Genomic DNA, 26,053 nt, shown 5'->3' with positions numbered 1-26,053 from the left:
AACTAGGGCAGGGAGGATACAGGAAGAGCCAAAACATCTTGTGGTATCAGAAAATAGAAGTGCCGAAAAATCATGGAAATGTATTGAAAGGACAGGCGAGTCAACATGAAGGAACTCTTCATGACCAAGTCTGGGAAAATATGAGCAAGAAAAAAAATAATGATAGTAATGGATTATAACCTATAGAATGAGATGAATATCCATGAATTCATACTGATGTAAATAAATTGGGTAAAATAATAAATGGAAGCTGGATTTCCCTGGTAGTTCAGTAGTTCAGGAGGATTAAGAATCCTCCTGCCAGTGCAGGGACATGGGTTTGATCCCTGGTCCAGAAAGATCCCACATGTCACAGGGCAACTAAGCCCGTGCACCACAACTTCTGAGCCTGTGCTCTAGAGCCCATGAACTGCAACTACTGAGCCCATATACTGCAACTACTGCAGTCTGCATGCCCTAGAGTCCATGCTCTGCAGTAAGAGAAGCCACTGCAATGAAAAGCCCACGCATCACATTGAAGAGTAGCCCCCTCGCCCCCCATCACCACAATTAGAGAAAAGCCTGCACAGCAACGAAGACCCAGTGCAGCCAAAAATAAAGAAATAAAAATTTTTTTAAAGTGAAAGAGGCAGGAAAGTTCTGTTTTTAATAAAGTTTCAATAACAAATATAGAAAGAATGATGTAAATAGAAAAATCACCATTTGTTGAAAGCTATGCTAATAATTGTTTTAGGCAAGAATTATTAATGGATGCTAAGATTAGTGGATGAAAGTTTGGGTAGAAATAAGATAGATATTTGCATAGTTTTAATGTATCTCCCCTAAATATTTAGTAGTTATAAAGGGAAAAATAGCTTTACAGTGGAGAGACCTGTGACACACCACCTTTACCAAGTTAACCTCATTGGTAATGTTGGTAATTAACATCATATGCCTGACACGATGCACAAGGTATAGCATCACGTCTATGATTTTCTTGTCAAAAACGTGTAACCTGAATTTAACCATGAAGACCCATCATTCAAACTCAAATTATGAAATGTTACATAATATAACTGACCAGTCCTTTCCAAAGGTGTCAAAATCACAAAAAACAAAGAAAGGTTGGCAAACCATCTCAGATTGGAGAAGACTAAGTAGTCATGACATCTAAACGTAATGCAGGATCTTGGCCCAGAAAAAGGATGTTAGTGGGACAACAGCAATATAATGATATCTAAAGAAATCTGTGGTTTGGTTAATAGTATTGTACCAATGTTAATCTCTGTTTTGACAAATGTACCGTGGTTAAGTAAGATGTAACATTAGCGGAGGGCTTCTCTGGTGACTCAGTGGTAAAGAATCTGCCTGCCAATGCAGGAGACGTGGGTTAAATCCCTGAGTTAGGAACATCCTCTGGATAAGTGAATGGCAACCAGCTGCAGTATTCTTGCCTGGGAAATCCCTTGAACAGAGAAGCCTGGTGGGCTCAGTCCAGGGGGTCGCAAAAGTGTCCAACATAGTGACTAAACAACAATAACATTAGGGGAGCTGGATGAAAGGTATATAAGGGGTTTCTATTATGTTTGGAACTTTCTGTAAAACTATAATTATTTAAAAATTAAAATTCAAAAAAAACCACACAGTGGAAAAGTAAGCCAAAATCTTTAAAATAGCCACGCATAAGGAAGAATCCAGGTAGAAGAGACAAGGATAGAAAGTGGGCTTTCTAATTTACTATGTTTTGCAGATTTGACTTTGGAATCATGTAAATATTTTACATAACTCTAAACAAAATTAACGGAGAAGGCAATGGCAACCCACTCCAGTACTCTTGCTTGGAAAATCCCATGGATGGAGGAGCCTGGTGGGCTGCAGTCCATGGGGTCGCAAAGAGTCGGACACGACTGAGCAACTTCACTTTCACTTTTCACTTTCATGCATTGGAGAGGGAAATGGCAACCCACTCCAGTGTTCTTGCCTGGAGAATCCCAGGGATGGGGAAGCCTGGTGGACTGCCGTCTATGGGGTTGCACAGGGTCGGACATGACTGAAGTGACTTAGCAGCAGCAGCAAACAAAATTAAATTTAGAAGCATTTCCTAAAAATCAAAAACAAATGAAACAAATCTAAAGGTATATAGTAAGTTAGTGGCAAAAGCACAGAGAAAATGTCTTCCCTCCTGGTCCTGTGTTTATGCTTGCACTTCCAATGTAGGGGCTGCAGGTTCGACCCCTGGTCAGGGAATTAAGGTCCCACATACCATGTGGCATGACCAAATTAAAATAATAATAATAATAAAGTACAGGGAGAAGAAATATTTCAAATGACTTCAAACCACAGTAATTTGACTATAATGAGATAGACTTTATGGGCAAAGAAAAGCTGAAAAACTCGGTTGTAGCTCACGGGCCAGAGCTGGGTCATATAGCAAACCAGAGCTGCAAGGGAATATGGGAAAGCTTCTGACTTGCCACTCTCTGTAGTGTAACACAGCAAGGGAGAATGGGCTGGGGATGGCTTTGGGATAGCCAGTCGTCAGTATCAGCCATCACCGTCTACTGGGGCCACCACCTTTGTGTTTCCACTTAGCTTGGATTGGGCTACTAAAATCTTTTCCTAATAGCAGATACAATAATGATGGGCAACAGTGCCTCTGCCTCAAGTGTTCTGTCAACTTACTGAGGTTGGGGTTGCTGCCTTGACAGAGTTGAGCAGCAAATCTGGAACCACCTCTTCACTGGCCAATGGAAGAAATTCCAAGCTTGTTATCAATGGTACCTAGTCTCTCATCTCCAGGGTAACAGTGGAGCACTGCTTCCGTCACTTATTTTTATGCTGAAGAAAATGGTAACCATGCTTAAAGACTCTTGCATTTTGTAACAAAACTTGTGGATTTTCAGAGAAAGAGTAATGGAAACCTAAAGTCTGGAAAGATGCATGATGTGTAAATTCAGTCATCATTATGCAAATGGATATACACATAATAAATCCAGAGATGGCTGACTATATTTTAGAAATATTATAAGCCAATTATTTTGACAGCCTGCAGGAGGTAGATAAATTGTGAAATATATGTTACAGTATACAGAGTAGCTTGTTAACAAGATGTCTTTTGCTGGCAAATATTTTAGCAGAAAAACCATCCATCAGCACATTTCCAGCTTTGTTCTCCTCCTTTGACTTCACAGATATATTTAGTATCATGAAAAAAAAAGGAGGAAGCCTTGTGTGTTTTGGTAGAGGCTTATGGTAGTTTCATAAACCTTGTCTCATTTGATACTTAAAATAAGTCAGTGAAATGCTTGAACCATAGCTCATTTTCCCATTTTATAGATAAACAAGCTGAAGCTCTTGGGGTTTTCATGATTTGCTTAGGGTCTGGTAGGAGGCAGATTTCAGACTGGAACTCTGATTAGTGTATTTTGCACCATAACACTTGCCCCATTCTTTCGCTCTCTTCACTGCAGATTGAGCTAGTTTGCAATACTCTGGCACCTTCAAATGAGTAACCGCAGGCACATAGGGACTGCAAGATTATTGGTGCCATGTCACTGGGCCAGGTATAATGCTAGAAATAGAAGATGCATTTTTAGTTAACACTTGGATGAAAAAAACATTAAGTGAACAACAACCAAATCTCCCAAAGCCTTTGCTGTTACTGTTGGCGTTTCACCAGGTGACTTTGGGGACAGCATTTCTTATTCAAAAATGCATGTTAATGGAAAAGTGTCAGATCATCAGTGTATGAGAATGTCAGATTACTGATTTGTTGGGTGACATAAGACAAATCAGTTCTCCTGTCTGGGCCTCAGAGTGGATTATTTCTTGGCTTCTACATAGTTCCACTATTCTTTAATTTTTTTGCATGGGCTTGCAGTATAGAAGAGAAAGTTCTAAACCAGAGGAATGTTAAGAGGTCAGCAGTGATGCCATAGATTTCTTTCTGGACATTTGGACCTATAGAGTTTAAGGACTAACAAGAAAATTCTCATCTCTTAGAAATTGCAAAGTACAGAAAAGATGAATTAGTGAAGATAATAGCCTTGCTAGGAATTTTAAATGATGCACTTAGTGCTTTCTCTGTTAGCCTCTCAGGAGTGTTTTGAGTGGTTTTAGGAGAGCAAAGAATGACATGGCAAAATCTGTTACCTAAGGACAAAGCTGGGTGTGGGTAGAACAATACTCTGGCAGACCTGGTAGCCTGATGGCAGTAGTTCTCAATTCTGGTCACATCTAAGAATCACTGGGGGGACTTTTTAATGTTTGTAATTGAGATTTAAAACAAATAAGTAAATAGACATACAGAGCAAAAATCTTAAGTGTATAACATAATGAATTTTTATATATGCATCCACTTGTATTATCATTACCCAGGTTAAGATCATTCCCAGAACCTCAGAAGAACACTCCTGAGGGTTACTACTCTTCTGTCCTGCATCATCTTGGGTGAGTCTAGCCTGTTTTTGAACTTACTGTAAATAGAATCATATAGTAGATACGCTTCTATCTGGCTTCTTTCACTTATTTCATCATGAGTGAGATTCATCCATGCTGTTATGTGTATCAGATGTTTACTCTTTTCCATTGCTGTGCAGTAGTAGAATCTACTACATTTTATTTGTCCATTCTACTATAAAGTTAGCCCTCTATATCCACAAGTTCCACATCCACAGAATTAGCTGACCACAGATCAAAAGTATTTTAAAATATTCCAGAAAGTTCCAAAAAGCAAAACTTGAGTTTGCTGTGTGCCATCAACTATTTGAAGAACGCTGAGCATCAGAGAATTGATGTTTTTGAACTGTGGAGTTGGAGAAGACTCTTGAGAGTCCCTTGGACTGCAAGGAGATCAAACCAGTCAATCCTAAGGGAAATCAATCCTGAATATTCATTGGAAGGACTGATGCTGAAGCTGAAACTCCAATACTTTGGACACCTTATGTGAAAAGCTGACTCAGTCGAAAAGACCCAGATGCTGGGAAAGACTCAGGGCAGAATTTTCCACAGTTTATTGTGATCCACACAGTCAAAGGCTTTGGCATAGTCAATAAAGCAGAAATAGATGTTTTTCAGGAACTCTCTTGCTTTTTCAATGATTGAACAGATGTTGGCAATTTGGTCTCTGGTTCCTCTGCCTTTTTTAAATCCAGCTTGAACATCTGGAAGTTCACGGTTCACGTATTGCTGAAGCCTGGCTTGGATAATTTTGAGCATTACTTTAGTAGCGTGTGAGATGAGTGTGGAAAATTCTCCAAGAGATGGGAATACCAGACCACCTGATCTGCCTCTTGAGAAATTTGTACGCAGGTCAGGAAGCAACAGTTAGAACTGGACATGGAACAACAGACTGGTTCCAAATAGGAAAAGGAGTTCGTCATGGCTGTATATTGTCATCCTGTTTATTTAACTTATATGCAGAGTACATCATGAGAAACGCTGGACTGGAAGAAGCACAAGCTGGAATCAAGATTGCCGGGAGAAATATCAATAACCTCAGATATGCAGATGACACCACCCTTATGGCAGAAAGTGAAGAGGAACTAAAAAGCCTCTTGATGAGAGTGGAAGTGGAGAGTGAAAAAGTTGTCTTAAAGCTCAACATTCAGAAAACGAAGATCATGGCATCCGGTCCCACCACTTCATGGGAAATAGATGGGGAAACAGTGTCAGACTTTATTTTTCTGGGCTCCAAAATCACTACAGATGGTGACTGCAGCCATGAAATTAAAAGACGCTTACTCCTTGGAAGGAAAGTTATGACCAACCTAGATAGCATATTCAAAAGCAGAGACATTACTTTGCCAACAAAGGTTCGTCTAGTCAAGGCTATGGTTTTTCCAGTAGTCATGTATGGATGTGAGAGTTGGACTGTGAAGAAGGCTGAGCACCAAAGAATTGATGCTTTTGAACTGTGGTGTTGGAGAAGACTCTTGAGAGTCCCTTGGACTGCAAGGAGATCCAACCAGTCCATTCTGAAGGAGATCAGCCCTGGGATTTCTTTGGAAGGAATGATGCTAAAGCTGAAACTCCAGTACTTTGGCCACCTCATGCGAAGAGTTGACTCATTGGAAAAGACTCTGATGCTGGGAGGGATTGGGGGCAGGAGGAGAAGGGGACGACAGAGGATGAGATGGCTGGATGGCATCACTGACTCAATGGACGTAGTCTGAGTGAACTCCGGGAGTGGGTGATGGACAGGGAGGCCTGGCATGCTGCGATTCATGGGGTCGCAAAGAGTCGGACACGACTGAGCGACTGATCTGATCTGATCTGATCTGAGATGAGTGCAATTGTGTGGTAGTTTGAGCATTCTTTGGCATTGCCTTTCTTTGGGATTGGAATGAAAACTGACCTTTTCCAGTCCTGTGGCCACTGCTGAGTTTTCCAAATTTGCTGGCATGTTGAGTGCAGCATTTCACAGCATCATCTTTCAGAATTTGAAATAGCTCAACACATTTACTGACTTACTTCTCCCCAAATCCCTGAACTCAGGAGCAGAAGGCATTGTCCTGTGCAAATGGGATTTTATGCATCAGGAAATATGAAGTGTGAGGATGGGGCAGAGAGCTCTTTCAGGCCTCCTGACAATATCTTCTCACATGAGCATGAGAATGCTGCAGAAATTCACCTCCTTTTAGTGTTTCTCTGCCTAATTATGCTAAAGAACTGTCATTCTCTTTTTTAATCTGTCAGTGTTTAGAACTGACTTAGCTTAAAAGAAATTTTACAAGCAACATGACCCATTTACTATGTTCATCTGAATTAATAAGAAAAGCTAATATTTATTTAGCAGTTACTATGGGCAAGGCACCTTGCTATATGTGCCATGGATGAATTTTCTCTCAAAATAAGCCGGCGAGCTCAGGAGCTATTATCAAGCCCTTTTTACAGATGAGGAAAGTAGGGTTTAGAGAGCTTAAGTAACTTCCCCACGTTCATGTGGTGATACATTATGGATCTGGGATTCAAACCCTTGCATTGTTACATCAGAGATGGAACTCTTATTCACTAATTATGCTACCTCTTCTTAACCAGTCTGAGATTTTGAGAACTGTTTATGGTCTGCACTATAGACCTCTTGGAGTTACCCATCTCCTGGAAAGAAGATTCCAAATAATGGTGATGTGTTGAATAATGGAACAGGGTGGAATGGATGAAAGGCCGAACTTGGCCTTTGTTGTTGTTTGTTGTTCAGTTATTGAGTCACGTCCGACTCTTTGCAACCCCATGGACTGCAGGATGCCAGACTTCCCTGTCCTGCACTCTCCCAGAGTTTGCTCAAACGCATTTCCATTGAGTCGGTGATGCCATCCAACCATATCATCCTCTGTACATCTCCTTAAAAGAGTTGCTAGTCAGCCAGATAGTTTTTCAGGAGAGGAGAAAAAAGCCAAAGGAAGCAGATAAAGCAGTTGGAAAGTTATACAATTTTCCTTCTCATTCTCCATTCTGTGTAAATGATTTTATCCACAACTAGAACTAAAACTTTAAATGGGGACAACGCTAGAATTTTTATTCAGAATAGTTCTGAGCCATACCAACTGCTTATTTGATCCCTCTATTGAATGTCTCATAGGCACCTCAAATGTAACATTGTCCAAAATGGAATTTTTGACTCCCTCTCTTCTCCTCTCACAATTTGTTCCTCTTACAGTATTCTTCATTCAGTAAATGTCACCTCTGTCCACCATTACTTACGCCCCAAACTGGAATAACCTTTTTATTCCCCTTTTCCTTCTCTCACTTAATGTCATCACTCAGTCTTGTTGATTTCTGGCTCTAAAAGAATATATTCCAGCTGCCTGTGCTTGAGTCTTGGTTCTCCCACTGGGGACAAGTTTCTCAAACTCTCTATTCCTTAGTTTCTTCATCTGTTAAATGGTGCTAATAGTACCTATCAGATAGGTTGGTATAAAGAAAGTTAACAACTATGACTTTTTTTTTCTCTCTCTCTATCAGTCCTGGGTGTTCATTGGCAGGACTGATGCTGAGGCTGAAACTCCAGTACTTTGCTGAAACTCCAGCACTTTGGCCACCTCATGGGAAGAGTTGACTCATTGGAAAAGACTCTGATGCTGGGAGGGATTGGGGGCAGGAGGAGAAGGGGATGACAGAGGATGAGATGGCTGGATGGCATCACCGACTCGATGGACGTGAGTCTGAGTGAACTCCGGGAGTTGATGATGGACAGGGAGGCCTGGCATGCTGCGATTCATGGGGTCGCAGAGAGTCGGACACGATTGAGCGACTGAACTGAACTGAACTGAACTGAAACCACACACTACTCCATGTCATGACTCTCTCTTCCCGATTTCTGTAACTACTTCCTGACTGGTCTTCCCACAACCGTTGGTGTCCTTCAGACCCATCATTTAAAGCAGTGGTTCTTAGCTGGGGCTTTCTTGCCACCATTTGCGGCTTCCCTAGGAATTTTTGTGAGTAAGATTTCCTTCATTTCATCCCTTGTACTGAAAGACAAACAGTATGGAAGGAGGCATCACCTTTTATTTCAGGTATTAAATCTTTGAAAATCACTGACTTGTACTGAACTAACAGATTTCATCATCTCCAAGCGTACATCCCCCCTCACACACCCAATTTAACATCTGTGAAACTGAGATGTGTATTATGCCTGATAGTAGATCATGATTTAATGTTGTGTTTTTCTTTCTTAGTGGTATAGAAAATATTAATAGTTGTGTGTTTTAGAGTTAAGGACATCTTAGATTTGCTGAACTATAGCCACATAAGCACTGTGCTTAGAAAATGTTTTCTTGAGTCAGAAACAAAAGGGTTGATACCTGAAAGTGTTTAAGGATGAACTATAGGAATGGGATGCAGGTCCAGGGAGAAGCAATAGCATTTGCAGAATACCTGGAGTGGGAAGAGAATGGTCTATCCAAGAAACCACATGTGGTTTAGGGAGGCAGGAGTGTAAAAAGCAGAGAATAATGAACCACTCTAAATGGATGTAAGGGTTGCACAGAAATATTTATGCAAAGTGCTTGGGACTTATAGATGCTATAAATGATACTTTGCTTTTGTTTGTTTTGTGGACAAATGAATGAGAAAATTTATATTTCATTGGTTCTTTGACATTCACTTTTTCCCACTTGTTAACCCCTCTAAAATTGGGATGCATCTTATAGACTAGGGTGTTTCATTATTTAATTGGCAGCATTTCCTCCCATAAATGGAATCTTAGAAATGATGCCAGTTGATAAAACTGACACTTTGTCCCATTGTTCCTGAGTTATTAAGCTGAATTGCTTATCTCCCACATCTGATCTGTCTACTTGGAACTTTTTTTTTTTAATCTGATTTTCCAACTCCAGGCTTAGATTATGGGTTACATGGCCTGATCCCTTTTTGCCTAGACTCTTGATATCCATGGAGGTCCTGTGGGGCTGACCTGAATGACAGTGGATTTCTTGAATCCTGTGTGAAAAGGAACAGATGGGCATTTGAAATAATGAAAGCTCATACTAGTATTTTCCAAGCTTTAAAATTTGTCCATCCAACCAATAGTTATTTGAGCACCTATTATCTACTAGACCAGGGGTGGGTAATCTATGTTCTGCAAGCCAAATCAAGACCAATGCCTGGTTTTGTAAATAAACTTTTATTGGAACTCAGTCATTCTCACTTGCTTCCTAGGTGGCTCAGTGGTAAAGAATCTGCCTGCCAGTGCAGGAGATGCAGGAGACGCAGGTTTGATCACTGAGTTGGGAAGCTCCCATGGAGGTGGAAATGGCAACCCACTCCAGTATTCTTGCCTGGAGAATACCATGGGCAGAGGAGCCTGGCAGGCTACAGATCATGAGGTTGCAAAGAGTTGGACGTGACTGAGTATGCACACATGCTCATGTATTTACATGTGGTGTATAGCTGCTTGGGGTTATGAACAGTAGAGTTGAGTAGCTGCAACAGAGATTGTATGACTTGCAAAACCAAAATATTTACTGTCTGGTTCTTTATTGGACCAGTTTATTCTCCTGGAGAATCAAGAGGAAGCCCTATCTTAAATGAACAATCAAAGAAAATATACAATATCATAATAAAAATTTTTCATTTTATATTGAAAAGCACACATATAACCCAGGAAAACACGGACCTTGTATATCTACGAATGTATGTATGACATGAGTTTGAGCAAGCTCCAGGAGTTGGTGATGGACAGGAAAGCCTGGCGTGCTACAGTCCATGGGGTCACAAAGAGTTGGACATGACTGAGCAACTGAACTGAACTGATGACTAGTATGGTGCTTGGCATAGAGTGGTTGCTTGCAATAGATTCAAGATGGCTTCTTTTAACATATAGATGACTCAGTAGGCACATGACAGGATGCTCAGCATCACTGATTATTAGAGAAATGCAAATCAAAACTACAATGAGGTACCACCTCACATTAGTCCTATTGGCCATCAGTAAAAAAATCTACAAAGAACAAATGCTGGAGAGGATGTGGAGAACAGGGAACCCTCCTCCTACACTGTTAGTGGGAATGTAAATAGGTGCAGCCATTATGGAAAACAGCATGGAGGTTCCTTAGAAAACTAAAAATTGAATTACCATATGATCCAGCAATTGCACTCCTGGGAATATACCTGGACAAAAGTATAATTCAAAAAGATAAATGCACCCCAATGTTCATAGCAGCACTGTTTACAAGAGCCAAAATATGGAAACAACCTAAATGTCCCTCAACAGAGGGGAATAGATAAAGAAGATGTGGTACATATATACAATGGAATACTACTTGGCCATGAAAAAGAATGACGTAATGCCATTTGCAGCAACATGGATACAATAGGAGATTATCATACTAAGTGAAGTAAGTCAGAAAGACATATCAAGGATGTCACTTACATGTGGGATCTGAAATATGGCACGGATGAACCTATCTACAAAACAGAAACAGACTCACAGACATAGAGAACAGACTTGTGCTTGTCGAGGTGTGGGGATGGGAAGGGAAAGGGGTGGGCTGGGAGTCAGGGGTTGGTAGATGCAAACTATTACATTTACAATGGATAAACAACAGATCCTAATGTATACCACAGTAAACTATATTTAATATCCTATGATAAACCATAATGGAAAAGAATATAAAAAAGAATGTACATATGCATATAACTGAGTCACTTTGTTATGTAGCAGAGATTGGCACAATATTGTAAGTCAGCTGTACTTCAGTTTTTTAAAAAATGGCTTCTTTTTTGTGACTCCTCCCACTGAGTTCTTCTTCCCTTCATTTAGAACTGGACTTGATGACTTTCTTAATCAATAAATCGTGGTAGAAGTGGTGTTCTGAAACTCTGAGGCTAGGAAATAATACACCTTGTAGCTTTCCAAGCCTCTTGAAATGCTTACCTTGAGGGAAACCAGTCAACTTATAAGAGTTGTGACTATCATGAGGTCACCATGTTGGAGGGTCCATGTACAGAACTCTAGTCAACAGTCTCAGCAGAGTCTAGCCTTACAGCTATCACTGCCAGACATCTGCAAAAAGCCATCTGGGGCCCTCCAGACTGGCCCATCCACAAGCTGAATACCACTGAGTAATCTCAGTTGATAACATGAGGAGCAGAGGAATCAGTTGAGCACTGCCAAATTCCTGACTCATAACATCATGAGATACAACAAAATGATTGTTTGAAGTGACTAAATTTGGGGGTGTTTTGTTACTAAAAAGTCAATCACCAGTGCCATGTGCTCAGTCATACCTGACTCTTTGCAACATCATGGATGGTAGCCTGCCAGGCTCTTCTGTCCACGGAATTTTCCAGGCAAGAATACTCAAGTGGGTTGCCATTTCCTCCTCCAGGGATCTTTGTGACCCAGGGATCAAACCTGTGTCTCGTGCACTGTAGGCAGATTCTTTACCCACTGAACCATCAGGGAAATCCCAGATAGCCAGAACAATGCTCAATAAATATTTGTGACTTTGTTTACACAGCTAGGAAAGTGTAGACTCAGGACTAGAATTCAAGTCTCAGGACATGAATCAAGTCTCTTGATTCATGGTGTCTGTGATATTTTAATTTCTGTTGCTAGTTGCCCACGTTTAGCAGGATAATCTGATTCCTCTTAGACAGACCTCTTTCAGTCTCTCCCAAGTCGAATCAGTTAGAGGCAAAATAGCCATATGAGGAGCTTTGTGAAGATGCTATCTAAAGACTCTGTTTTTTGGGCCAGATGCTGGAGAGCATAATGGGGTTTTTAAGGTTACCTCAGAAGGTTTCAGTGGGCCTGCAGAATTCCGGATATGGTTCATTTGTATCAGAGGCCAAACACAATAATGAAGTTCAGTTTCTCTAGAAAGACTGCTTAGGTTTGAATCTTAGATCTTCCACTTACTAGTTAGGAGGCCTTGAATGAGTTACTTCCTTCATCTGTAAAATGATGATAACATCAACACATAGGTTGTTGTGAAGATGAACTAATCCATGCAAAGCAGCTGTAAGATTTTTAGCACTTAGTAAACATTCTTATCTGCCTGGAAAATCCCACGGACAGAGGAGCCTGGTAGGCTGTGGTCCATGGGGTTGTGAAGAGTCAGACACGACTGAGCGACTTCACGTTCACTTTTCACTTCATGCATTGGGGAAGGAAATGGCAACCCACTCCAGTGTTCTTGCCTGGAGAATCCCAGGGATGGCAGAGCCTGGTGGGCTGCTGTCTATGGGGTCACACAGAGTCGGACATGACTGAAGCGACTTAGCAGCAACAGCAGCAACAAACATTCTTATCAAGAGAGTCGTTCTTAGTAAAGATCCCACTTTCATAAGTTCTCAAACTTTCACCTAGAATTTTTGTAAACACATGACATATATCTCCTTGTTCTTCAGGGACTACTGTATTGGCATATGTTTTTATTTATGGATTAGTTGGAATAATTCACGTGTAGTCACTCACTTTTGGCGTGTTATTCCACTGTGCGTTTATAATTTCTTTATGTTCTCGACATGCTGAACATCTGTACTTTATCACTGCATTAAAGGCATTGGAATCTTTACAGTGAATTTGTTTTAGAACTACAACATTGGCCTTCCAGTTTACTCAGCTCTTATGCATACTTTGCCAGCTCTGAAGAGCAGACACATCTGAAATACATTCATTTATCCTTAAGTTTTCTCGATCTGTCTGTTTTGTACTCTCAGTAGCTCAGTACATTGAACTGCACTTGTGGAATGGAGCTCAACTTAGTGACTTAAAGAGAACTTTGAGGAAGGCCTCACATGCTACAGCCTCTAAGGAGCCTTTAGGGTGGTGGGCCTGCAATTGCATAAGGGAAGAGTATAAAGGAAGGGATGGCTCCCTGTGGCTCCCTGGTGGCAGAGAGCTGCTTGCCTAACATTGCATGTGTTCCTCTGTGTTTCCCAGCCACCTGGGCAGTTAGGTTGAGATTGAGTTATGACCAATAGAATATGGGCAGCAGTGAAATGTGGCACTTTCACACCTGGCCATAAGGTCTCTGTGTCGCCTCTCAACTGTTTCTTCCCTTCTTGCAGTAGCCCTAGAAATCTTGTGTTGAGATCACGGTGTGACAAAATGGTGGCACCTCCATCAGCTTTGATTCTTGAGTTACTATATGGAGCAGAGTCCCATAAACTGGTGCTGGGTGTGAAGTCTGAGAAAAAATATATCTTTGTTGGGTCAGGCCACTGAGATTGGGAGTTAATTTGTTACTTAGCTTAGCCTAACTACTAGAGCCACAGTGACCCACATACTTTGCTGGAGTAGAACACAAGTTTGTCATGAAAGGGAAATTAACCCACTTGAGAATAACATCTAATCTCCTCAGTTCCAGTCAGTACAAGAAGAGTCTTAATTACTGGTATGAACATGTCACTTCCCTTCCTAAAAAATCCTTGATAGATTTCATATTTATATTGTCTCCAGAGTCAAGTTTGAACTCTGTAGCCTGGTACAATTCAAGGACAGCTGAAATCTGCATTTATTTACTGATTCAAATTTTTTTCTTTTAATGTCCCCCTGAGTCCTTTCTGGAAAGCATTCACCCCAGCCAAACTGGTCCTACCAGATATACCTCATGTTTAAGCCCACACTCGAGATTTTACCATTATAACTTCATTGATTGAGCTATATGTTGATATTTTACACCCTTTTAAAATTTTTTAGTAGTTTTAGGACAGTCCTTCAAGAGAAGTATTATTATTCTTATTTCACACATAAGGAAATTGAGGCCTCATAGTATTGAAGTAACTCACTCAACTCACACATCTAGGCAGTGGCTTCAAACCCAGATCTGTGTGGCCCCCAAATCCATGTTCTTTCCGCTTTACCTCATGCTTCCTTCCTTGGCATCACATCTCTCAGAAGTTTCTCTTTGGAGTGATGTTCTATCCTTCCTGCAAGTTCAAATCCACTATGAGGCCCTCGCTACCTTGCAGCATTTGAGGATGACTTTTTCTCTACAGTCACTCTACTTGGATACTTTGTGCCTCCCTTTAATGCTTGGCTTCTTATAATTTGTGGTTTAAGTACAATACTTTATATAAAGTATACCTGAAAACAGTTGCAACTCGAGGTGTTTTAAAGAGAAACTTAGGAGCTTTGACTGCACTTGAAAAGCTAAATTAGATCAAGAAGGAACAGTGAGAGATGGCTCTATACTCTGTTTCTTATTCTCAGGCTTCTCACGGAAAATGCAAAGAGTCGAAACTTGTTGGAATGCTAAAATGAGTACTGGAGAAGGTTTAAAACCAGAAATCCCTGGTGCTGAAGTCTGCAAGTGTTTGAAGGAGTGTAGGTGATCATAGGAGTATATTCTGGGAACCTGAGTTCTTAGCTCAGTGGGTGGCGCAGAGGTAAAAGAAGGTCAGGGTATTAGATGTTATTTCTAGGAGGACTAATGAGCTTTACTCTGATCCCCAAATTCTGAATTTCCATGAAGCCCGACCAGGTTTGATTATTTAACTCACACTAGTTATTTTGTCCCACTCACTAAGCTCCTGGAAGCAATGGGGAGTGGATGAGTGATCGGTGAATTAGACTCATCCATCTCTCCTAGTTGGTTAACAAAGCATGGCTTAAAGCATGTAGCTACTAGGGCAGAAGGATTATTCTGAACAGTTCCTGAGCAGGAGAGGGGCGGGCAGTGGGGGGGAGGGTGAGAGCTAAAGTACACCACATACTTGACCTGGAAAATGGCGGAATCACTTTTCTCAAAGCATGACTCTTTTTGAGGGCTTTTGAAGCCGGTCATTATGGGGAGGGGGGCAGACTGTGGGTATAGGGCAACATATGGACATGATAGAAACTTTTTCTCTTCACCCTAAGTATAAAATTCAACCATTGTTATTCTAGCAGGTAGCAAAAGTCTTCCAAGCACTGGTCTTTCTGACTCATTTGAATTATTGAGTGAATCACATGCTTTGAGACTCTGGGTCATAGGAGTGGAAGTGGGGAAGAGGAAGGTACAGGAAATGGCATCTCTTTCACAGTGTGCTAACTTGACAATGTTTCTCAGGTCTAGCTTATCAGCACCTGGTCTAAACTGATCATGATTTTATCCTTGCCTCTCCTTGTAAATGTTTCTTTTTTCAGAATTTTCAGTCAACAGCTTCCAAACTGTCATTTACAATTAACAGAAGGACAGAAGGTAGAATAGTTGTCAGCAAGCAGCATAATTATGTGCCAGGAAATGACACGGCAAATAGTCTAGCCTGGCAAGTGCTAGACGGCTCTTTCCCTATCTTCTAGCTTCAGGCAGGAGCAGAACTATAACATCTGCTGATCTTGTTGTGACTTATTTTACATGTGGTGTTAAGATTATTAAAGAGTATATTTGGTCTAGAGATCAGGCAGAAATTTATTTTTTAAAAAGCAAAGCAACAGGGAAATAGAAACCTGGAGAGTTGGATGTTTTGTTATATTCTGTATGTTATGTTATATTATGCAATCCTGTGCTGTGATGTTCTGTGGTATGCTATGCTATAGAGTGTTGTGTTGTGTGTTGTGTTATGAAATGCTATTGTGTAATCCAGTGGTCCTTAAAGTGTGGCCCCTGATGCAGCCAGAGCTGCATTACCTGGGTCCTTGTTAGAAATGCAGTTTCCTGTGAGCCATCCAAGACCTACTGAATCAGAAACTGGGGCTAGACCCTAGCAATCTGAATTTTAGTAAGTCTTCCAGGTGATTATGATCTGTGTTCTAGTGTGAGAACCACTGGTATATAGTAGATGGGAAGTAATCCTGCCTTGGTTTTAGTTGTCTACCAGCTACAAATAAAATTAGCTACAAAAATAAAACCCCCCAAACCCCAGAAAACCTCAAAAATAATGACTGTGTAAGTATGATGAGTGGCAGTAGTGGCCACAGGACTGGAAAAGGTCAGTTTTCATTCCAATCCCAAAGAAAGGCAATGCCAAAGAATGCTCAAACTACCGCACAATTGCAGTCATCTCACACGCTAGTAAAGGAATGCTCAAAATTCTCCAAGCCAGGCTTCAGCAATACGTGAACGATGAACTTCCAGATGTTCAAGCTGGTTTTAGAAAAGGCAGAGGAACCAGAGATCAAATTGCCAACATCCACTGGATCATCGAAAAAGCAAGAGAGTTCGAGAAAAACATCTACTTCTGCTTTATTGACTATGCCAAAGCCTTTGACTGTGTGGATCACAATAAACTGTGGAAAATTCTGAAGGAGATGGGAATACCAGACCACCTGACCTGCCTCTTGAGAAACCTGCATGCAGGTCAGGAAGCAACAGTTAGAACTGGACATGGAACAACAGACTGGTTCCAAATAGGAAAAGGAGTATGTCGAGGCTGTATATTGTCACCCTGCTTATTTAACTTATATGCAGAGTACATCATGAGAAACACTGGGCTGGAAGAAGCACAAGCTGGAATCAAGATTGCCGGGAGAAATATCAGAAACCTCAGATATGCAGATGACACCACCCTTATGGCAGAAAGTGAAGAGGAACTAAACCCTCTTGATGAAAGTGAAAGAGGAGAGTGAAAAAGTTGGCCTACAGCTCAACATTCAGAAAACGAAGATCATGGCATCTGGTCCCATCACTTCATGGGAAATAGATGGGGAAACAGTGGAAACAGTGTCAGACTTTATTTATTGGGGCTCCAAAACCACTGCAGATGGTGACTGTAGCCATAAAATTAAAAGACCCTTACTCCTTGGAAGGAAAGTTATGACCAACCTAGATAGCATATTGAGAAGCAGAGACATTACTTTGCCAACAAAGGTCCGTCTAGTCAAGGCTATGGTTTTTCCAGTAGTCATGTATGGATGTGAGAGTTGGACTGTGAAGAAAGCTGAGTGACGAAGAATTGATGCTTTTGAACTGTGGTGTTGGAGAAGACTCCTGAGACCCCCTTGGACTGCAAGGAGATCCAACCAGTCCATTCTGAAGGAGATCAGCCCTGGGTGTTCTTTGGAGGGAATGATGCTAAAGCCCAAGCTCCAGTACTTTGGCCACCTCATGCGAAGAGTTGACTCATTGGAAAAGACTCTGATGCTGGGAGGAATTGGGGGCAGGAGGATAAGGGGATGACAGAGGATGAGATGGCTGGATAGCATCACTGACTCGATGGACATGAGTCTGAGTAAACTCTGGGAGTTGGTGATGGACAGGGAGGCCTGGCATGCTGCGATTCATGGGGTCGCAAAGAGTCGGACACGACTGAGCGACTGAGCTGAAGTGAACTGAACTGAAGTATGAAAGAATGTTACTATTTTCACAAAATAAGAAGTGCCAAGGAAGACTTCCCAGATTATTATCCAGGGCTCAAAGATGGTATCAAGGGATCCAGACTCTTTCTGAAGTAAAGTGAAGTGAAGTCGCTCAGTCATGTCCGACTCTTTGGGACCCCATGTACTGTAGCCTACCAGGCTCCTCCCTCCATGAGATTCTCCAGGCAAGAGTACTGGAGTGGGTTGCCATTTTCCTTCTCCAGGGGATCTTCCCGGCGATCGAACCCCGGTCTCCCACATTCCAGGCAGACGGTTTAACCTCTGAGCCACCAGACTCTTTCTAGCTTCCTATTTTCCCACTCTTAACAAGTGTCTTTGTCACCAGAGTTGCAAGATGGCTGCCATGCCTCCAAGAATTACTTCTCTGTTCCGGACAGGGAGAAGAGAGAGGAACAAAGGGCTTCTACTATGTTTAGTCAGGTAAAGTAACTCTGCTCAGGGATTTCTTTAGCCTTTATCTTGTGGCAAGAACCTAATGATATGGTGAACTCTAACAGTGGAATTTAAATTGTTAGCCTTTTAGACTTTATGATAAAGAAAGTCAAGGGAAAAGAGATAGAGGTAAGAATAGTTTGAAAGAAACCAATTCATACCGTCTCTTTCAAGTTGCAACTTACAGCTAATTCTGTTGCTGGTTTCTTTCTTTCTTTTTTTTTGGCTGAAATTCTTGGGGTAAGTCATGACGGGAAAAGTCATCTTAATGTTAATAGAAAAATCGGATCAACAAATCGTCTTTTCCATTTACACTTTAATTGTGAATTCTAATTCATTAAGAAGCACAACTAAAGTTTTATATCCAAGCAGTTATTTTACATTAGGTTAAAAGTTTGGCTGAGTTTGCCTTCTTGAGATTTACTTAATGGAAGATTTGTAAAATAAGAGAAAATAAGAAATAATGTGAAATACTGGACAACTACACATATTTTCGCTAATTACAGTGGAGAATCTGAAAATTGGAGTATTTCAAGATATGCATCTATTATTTCTTTAACATGTAAATAATAATTAGAATTAAGCCTCAGGGCTGTCACATATAATGTCTCTTTATTGTAATGCATGATAATTGACTTATTTATAGTAAGAGTTGTTTCCAAATTAGTATAGCAGTGTTAAAGCTATTTATAGATCTCTGCAATCCTATTTATTTCTCAAGAAAGCCATTCCTCTCTTATTTTAAACGGTAAATTTTCCCTGACTCTGTTTAAAATATTACCAATTTTGATTTAATGCAGTATGAGTATATGAGCTATTGTTGGACTCATTGGGGTTGCCATGGTAATTAATCATCTAGCTGACAAGAAAATGCTGAGGACCAGAGAAGAATCAATGTGACTAGGGTACAAGCATGTAGAATGTCAAAACAGAGATGGTTGAACACTAAGTTCTGTATTCCTTTCACATTCTCTGTCTTCTAGCTTCCAAAGCACTGGTTTTCATTCTTTGACAAATGTCTGTAATTAAAACAATTTCTTAGCACTCCCTTTTCTTAATCTCTGTCCTCCAGGTCAGGGGTTGGTAAACTACAGCCAGTGGACCAAGTCTGGCCCATCACCTGTTTTGTTAGGGCTCACGAGGTAAGAATGTGTTTTATATTTTTAAATGTTTGAAACAAAAATTTCACAACATGAAAATTATTTGAAATTCAAATTTCAGTGCCCATAATTAAAGCTTTGTTGGAATACAACCATGCCCATTTGTTTAATGTGTTGTCTATGGCTGCTTTCTTGTTGCAACAGCAGAGTAGAGTAGTTGCAACAGAGATCATATGACCTGCGAAGTCTAAAATATTTACTATCTGGCCCTTTACAGAAGAAATTTGCTGACCCTGCTCTAGATCAATCCTGATCAAGGGGACTTTTGGAAATACAAAGGAAAGCCCTGTTGTCTGAAATGCTAACATAGGCACCTCTGATCAGTCTTTCCTGCTTTTCTGCCATTTTTTGTAGTAAATTCTCTTTCTGCAATTTTGAGTCTTGTTTGAACATGAAAAGGTGGGAGTTTATACCTATGCTATTGAAGATAGTAGATGCTAGCATGTGTGGCTTTTGAACACTTGAAATCTGGCTAGTGCAAACTGAGATGTGCTATAAATGTAAAGTATGCACCAGATTTTGAAGAATTAGTACAGAAAAGAATGTAAAATCTGTCATTAATATTTTTATATTGATTACATGTTGAAATGATGATTTTTAGGATGTATTGGATTAAATAAAATATTCACCTGTTCCTTGTCACTTTTTAATATGGCTGCTGGAAACATTAAAATTACACGTATGGCTTGTGTTACATTCCTTTGGACAGTGCTGGTTTGAATTCTTTCACTTCTCTTTTTTCCCCAAAAAATAGTTTTTCCTTCATTTTGGGGGAGGGAGTCCAATTTGTGTTTTCTTTCTTTTCCAGCTTTATTGGGATAAAATTGACAAATAACACTAAGTTTAAAGTGTACGACATAATTTGATATATGTATATGCTATGAAACGAGGTTAGTTAACACATCCAGCATCTTGCATAGTTACCAGTACGTGTGTATGTGTGAGAATATTTAAGATCTACTCTCTTAATAAATTAAAAGTATATCATAAAGTATTGTTAACTATAACCAGCAAGGTGTATATTAGATCTTCAAAATGGATTTATCTTATAACCAAACCAGTTTTCTATTAGCAAATCTCTACTGAGTAAATAGAAACACTGTAACATGTACTTTATCAGAGTTCACCACCTTGCTGTTTCTCTGTGAGCCACTTTGGACAGAAAGTTGTTTTCTTAACCAGGTAAGTGTGTGTGTGCTCAGTCAAGTAAACAAAAATTTAATGGTGGACGAGTTTCTCCAAATTTGTTAGGTCACCAAATGATTTACTACTGTACCGGTTATTGAAAATTTTTATTTTTCTAAATGTCTTAATATTTTACAGCAGTTAAACACATTAAGACATTTTATTAACACAGGTTTCCCCACTGGTACTTCTATATTTTGCAAACTTTATAAATTACAACATGGGATATAGAAACAAAGGTACGTTAGGGGGTTCTTTTTTACAAATTTCAACATGGAAAATTAATGGTAAAAGATTCGTAGTTAGCAAAGATTCAGAATTGACTGCAGATAAAATAGGCTTTATTTTTTACAGCAGTGTTTGGTTCACAGCAAAACTTCCCCCAACATGCATGTCCTCCCCCATTATCAACACCTCTACCAGAGTGGTGCATTTGTTACAATTGATGAACCTACATCGACACGTTACAATCACCCAAAGTCCATAGTTTACATGAGGGTTCACTCTTCGTGATTTGGACAAATGTATAATGACATGTATCTTCCACTGTAGTATCATAAAGAATAGTTTCATTTTCTAAAAATACTCTCTCCACCTATTCATTCCTCTTACTTGATATTTAAATATGCACTACTCTTCTCAAAAGTTTCATTTCCATTCAGCCACTTTTGAAAAAAAAATTTTTTTGTCTGTTATTCTTGTGTATAATTTAAAGCGTTGAATACTTCCCAAGACTTCAGTTCAGTTCAGTTGCTCAGTCGAGTCTGACTCTTTGCAACCCCATGGACGGCAGCACACCAGGCTCCCCTGTCCATCACCAACTCCTGGAGTTTACTCAAGGTCATGTCCATTGAGTTGGTAATGCCACCCAACCACCTCACCCACTGTCATTCCCTTCTCCTCCTGCCTTCAATCTTTCCCAGCATCAGAGTCTTTTCCAATGAGTCAGTTCTTTGCATCAGGTGGCCAAAGTATTAGAGTTTCAGCTTCAACATCAGTCCTTCCAATGAATATTCAGAACTGATTTCCTTTAGGATGGACTGGTTGGATCTCCTTGCAGTCCAAGGGACTCTCAAGAGTCTTCTCCAACACCACAGTTCAAAAGCATCCATTCTTTGGCACTCAGCTTTCTTTATAGTCCAACTCTCACATCCATACATGACCACTGGAAAAACCATAGCCTTGACTAGACGAATCTTTTTTGGCAAAGTAATGTCTCTGCTTTTTAATATGGTCTCTAGGTTGGTCATAGCTTTTCTTCCAAGGAGCAAGGGTCTTTTAATTTCATGGTTGCAGTCACCATCTGCAGTGATTTTGGAGCCCAGGAAAATAAAGTCAGCCACTGTTTCCATTGTTTCCCCATCTACTTGCCATGAAGTGATGGGACCAGATGCCATGATCTTAGTTTTCTGAATGTTGACTTTTAAGCCAACTTTTTCACTCTCCTCTTTCACTTTCATCAAGAGGCTCTTTAGTTCTTCACATTCTGCCATAAGGGTGGTGTCATCTGCATATCTGAGGTTATTGATATTTCTCCCGGCAGTCTTGATTCCAGCTTGTGCTTCCTCCAGCCCAGCATTTCTCATGATGTACTCTATATATAAGTTAAACAAGCAGGGTGACAATATACAGCCTTGAGGTACTCCTTTCCAGTCTGTTGTTCCATGTCCAATTCTAACTGTTGCTTCTTGACCTGCATACAGATTTCTCAGGAGGCAGGTCAGGTGGTCTGATATTCCCATCTCTTGAAGAATTTTCCACAGTTTGTTGTGATCCACACAGTCAAAGGCTTTGGCATAGTCAATAAAGCAGAAATAGATGTTTTCCTGGAACTCTCTTGCTTTTTCGATGATTGAACGTATGTTGGCAATTTGATCTCTGGTTCCTCTGCCTTTTTTAAGTCCATCTTGAACATCTGGAAGTTCACGGTTCACGTATTGCTGAAGCCTGGCTTGGAGAATTTTGAGCATTACTTCTCAAGCGTGTAAGATGAGTGGAATTGTGAGGTAGTTTGAGCATTCTTTGGCACTGCCTTTCTTTGGGATTGAAATGAAAATTGACCATTTCCAGTCCTGTGGCCACTACTGAGTTTTCCAAATTTGCTGGCATATTGAGTGCAGCAGCACTTTCACAGCATCATCTTTTAGGATTTGAAATAACTCAACTGGAATTCCATCACTTCCACTAGCTTTGTTCGTAGTGATACTTCCTAAGGTCCACCTGACTTCAGAGTCTAGGATGTCTGGCTCTAGGTGAGTGATCACACCATTGTGGTTATCTGGGTCATGAAGATCTTTTTTGTATAGCTCTTCTGTGTATTGTTGCCACCTCTTCTTAATATCTCCTGCTTCTGTTAGGTCCATACCATTTCTGTCCTTTATTGAGCCCATCTTTGCATGAAATGTTCCCTTGGTATCTCTAATTTTCTTGAAGATATCTCTAGTCTTCCTCTGTTTCTTTGCATTGATCACTGAGGAAGGCTTTCTTATCTCTCTTATCTTTCTTATCTCTCCTTGCTATTCCCAAGACTTATTATGACTAAATATCAGTCCCCAGCCTCTATTTTACTCCTTTTCCTTCTTTAAAGGTAACTTTTCATCTTCTTAATTTTTTTGATGTCTATTCTTTTTTAACTTGTAGGAATTATCTAATTATTTTTTCAGTATCCTAAGTCAAGACTTAGCTCTTTCAGATCTATTCACCCCCACCACACAAATGAACATTTAACATTTCATAAACACTCATTTTCCCACTATAATTTCATTATAATTCTAGTTAGCTCAATAATTTCACTGTATAAATGCTAGTCATAGCTGAGCCAAGTTGAGTCATTATGATAAGACATAATTAAAGAAATAGGGAATTAGAACATAGATTTAAATATTTCACCAGAATTTAGCTTATATACATAAAAAGAAGAGAAATTGTGAAATACAGGTTAAAGGAAAGTGAAGGAGAGTAAGAATGCTCAACATATGCTAAGGTGAAATTTGGAAGGAGAAAATTTAAAGGATGGGGAGAATTAAGAGTCAGATACTGTAGACAAAGGAAGAACAATCAAATGACTAGCAGGAAAATTTAAAAAACCATGCTACTATCTATTGAGACTAAAGTGAAATAAAGATTTTTTCCCAACAAAATCTGAAAGACTTGACCATTCGCAAACCCTTAATATTAAAAGATGCTATATGTGATTCATGCTGATGTTTGGCAGAAGCCAACACAATACTATAAAATTATTATCCTTCCATTAAAAAATAAATAAATTTAAAATTAAAAAAATTAAAAGATGCACTTCTATAAGAAAGAAATCAAACCTAGAAAGAAGAATCGATATCTAAGAAGTCACGTTGAGCAAAGAAATTGGCAAACAGGTTGGTAATTTTAAAGATCCAATGACTGTCTGAAAATAACCCCATAATAATAAGAGCAATTATGACAGTGGAGGGGGGCATAAAGTGGTATAAAGTATAAATAAAATAGAATTAAATAGTATATGACCTTTCATGGAGCACTAGGGATATATATCTTGAGTTACAGAATTCTGAGTACTTTGCATTGTCAGGAGGAGTCTAATCGTGTGATTACACTCAAAATATTAAAGTCAGGTAGGTATATTAAATCTTTCTACTAAAATAATTGAAATAAGATGTATATTTTCCAAGTAAATGGAAAATAGAAAAAGAGGGGAAAAAAGAAGCGAACGGGAAAAAAAGCAAAGAAAAATTGAAGTAGCTAGAACACTCAAAATAATGAAAAGAAATCCACATGTATCTGTAGTAATCATAAGTATAAATGGTTCAACATTCCTCATTAAGTGTAGAGCTTCCTAGATTAAATAAAACCCCAAATCCAAACTATGTGCCATTTATAAGACATATAAAGCATAAAGACATGGAAAGATGGAATGTAAAAGAATAGAAAAAGGAAACCCAGGAAACTATTTGTTAAACAAGTGATAAAAATTCCCAGATGGCAGAAACTGTTTTTCTCCTCTTATTAATAGACTTCATTTTTAGAGCACTTGTAGGTTCAGTTGTAGCTTCAGAGTGAAATCGAACATCAAGTACAGAGAAGTTCCCATTTAACCCCTCCATTCCCACAGCCTCTCCTACCATCAACATCCACCTCCAGAGTGGTACATTTTTTTAAATCAGTGAACCAACATTAACACATCATTATCACCGAAGACCATGGTTTGCACTAGGTGTCACTCTTGATGTTGTATATTCTATGGATTTTAATGAATGTATAGTGACAAGTATCCACCATTACAGTATCACATAGAATAATTTCACTTCCTTAAAAAAATCCCCTCTGCTTCACCTATTCATTGAGAGTATGTTTTATATTTATCTTTCTTACTTGCTACAGTGCCATGATTATCTTAGGGCTTTGAAGTCTATGCTAGGATTTAACTGTTTTTCTTAGTCTCTTCTGATTGAATTCATGAAAATTAGAGAAAATGAAAACAATTTTGGCATTTCCAAATATTAAATCTTTAGTGACAGTGCTCCTGCCACCACCACCAAGTAATGAAGTCTTTTCCAGACAATTCTCAGAAAATGATATTTCTTGCACAAACAGAAAATAAACATTTTCAGTATTATCTTCTAAAATTAGGAATTCTTAGCCTGTCTGGAAATGTCCCTTTAATGTTATTTGTAGTAATAAAATAATTTGAATGTTCTGTAAAGAATTATCAAATAGTCTTATTGTTCTTTGAGTTTGTGATTATTATTAGATAAACTATCACAAGTCATAGCCCTATGTGACAATCATCAAAGATCCTTGGACAGAAAGAGTATCATCCATCAAGTTAACAATTTATCAATTGATTTTAGCAAAAGACTTCTATAATATTTATAGACCTAAATTATATTGAAGTTCTCTGTATTAGTTTTCTATTATGCATAATAAATTACTCTAAAACCTAGTGGCTTAAAACAACAAATATTTATTATCTCATGGTTACTATGAGATACACATCTTAACTGTGTAGTTCTGACTCAGGACCTCTCATAAGGTTTCAGTCAAGATGTCAGGTAGGAGACTTCCCTTGTAGCACAGTGGATAAGAATCCACCTGCCAATACAAGGGACATAGGTTCAATCCCTTGTCTAGGGAGATTCCACATGCCACAGAGCAAGCTCCCGTGCCACAACAACTGAGCCTGCACTCTAGAGCCCATGAGCCACAACTAACGAGCCCCTGTGCCGCAACTACTGAAGCCCGTGTGCCTAGAGGCCATGCTCTGCAGCAAGAGAAACCTCTACAGTGAGAAGCCTGTGCAATGCATCTAGAGAGTAGCCCCTCCTCTCCGCAAGTAGAGAAAGCCTGCACACAGCAATGAAGACCCAGCACAGACAAAAATAAATAAATAAAAAGATGTTAGCTAGGACTGCAGTCATTTGAGAGTTTCACAGTGGCTGGAAGATTCACTTCCAAGGTGGCCCACTCATCTGACTATATTGGCAGTTCTCAGTTTCTTGTCATATAGGCCTCTCCAGTTGCTGCTTGAGTGTCATGATGGCATGGAAACTGGCTT

General features: G+C 39.6%; 1 long non-coding RNA gene across 1 annotated transcript in view; it reads left to right on the top strand.

Annotated features, from left to right (window-relative positions):
- LOC139180896 (uncharacterized) overlaps window positions 1-25,040 on the top strand; it is a 103,180-nt gene extending 78,140 nt beyond the window's left edge. The window contains exons 3-4 of the long non-coding RNA XR_011565098.1: window positions 4,357-4,428; window positions 18,054-25,040. This is a non-coding gene — a long non-coding RNA (uncharacterized lncRNA). The remainder of the gene's footprint in view (window positions 1-4,356; window positions 4,429-18,053) is intronic.
- Window positions 25,041-26,053: the final 1,013 nt, after the last annotated feature.

The sequence above is a fragment of the Bos indicus genome, chromosome X, assembly GCF_029378745.1.
Source record: "Bos indicus isolate NIAB-ARS_2022 breed Sahiwal x Tharparkar chromosome X, NIAB-ARS_B.indTharparkar_mat_pri_1.0, whole genome shotgun sequence".
NCBI lineage: Eukaryota > Metazoa > Chordata > Mammalia > Artiodactyla > Bovidae > Bos > Bos indicus.
The sequence above is the reverse complement of the archived record's forward strand: the minus strand, read 5'-3'. Positions and strand labels throughout refer to the sequence as shown.